Source organism: Haliaeetus leucocephalus, unplaced genomic scaffold (assembly GCF_000737465.1).
Source record: "Haliaeetus leucocephalus isolate CR32 unplaced genomic scaffold, Haliaeetus_leucocephalus-4.0 Scaffold0, whole genome shotgun sequence".
NCBI lineage: Eukaryota > Metazoa > Chordata > Aves > Accipitriformes > Accipitridae > Haliaeetus > Haliaeetus leucocephalus.
Genome location: NW_010972436.1, coordinates 8,470,306 through 8,470,557, shown reverse-complemented (window position 1 = coordinate 8,470,557; position 252 = coordinate 8,470,306).

The following is a 252-nucleotide window of genomic DNA, read 5'->3' as shown; positions in this document are numbered from 1 at the left end:
GGCGCCGCCCCGCCCCCCCGGCCAACGGCCGCACGGCGCGAGGGGCCGCCCCAACGCCTACACGGCTGTCGCGCCGTGCCGCTCCGCGCGTCATCGCGTCCGCCCGCGGCGGGAGCGAGCGGCCGTCGCGGCAGCGTCTCTCTGAGGCGAGCCGCGGCGAGAGGCCGGGCTCTTCCTAGGGCTGGTGGAGAGCCGAGGGGTCCGGGGTCTAGCGCGGCCGGGGAGGAGGGAGCCGTCCCGCGGGGTGTGCTT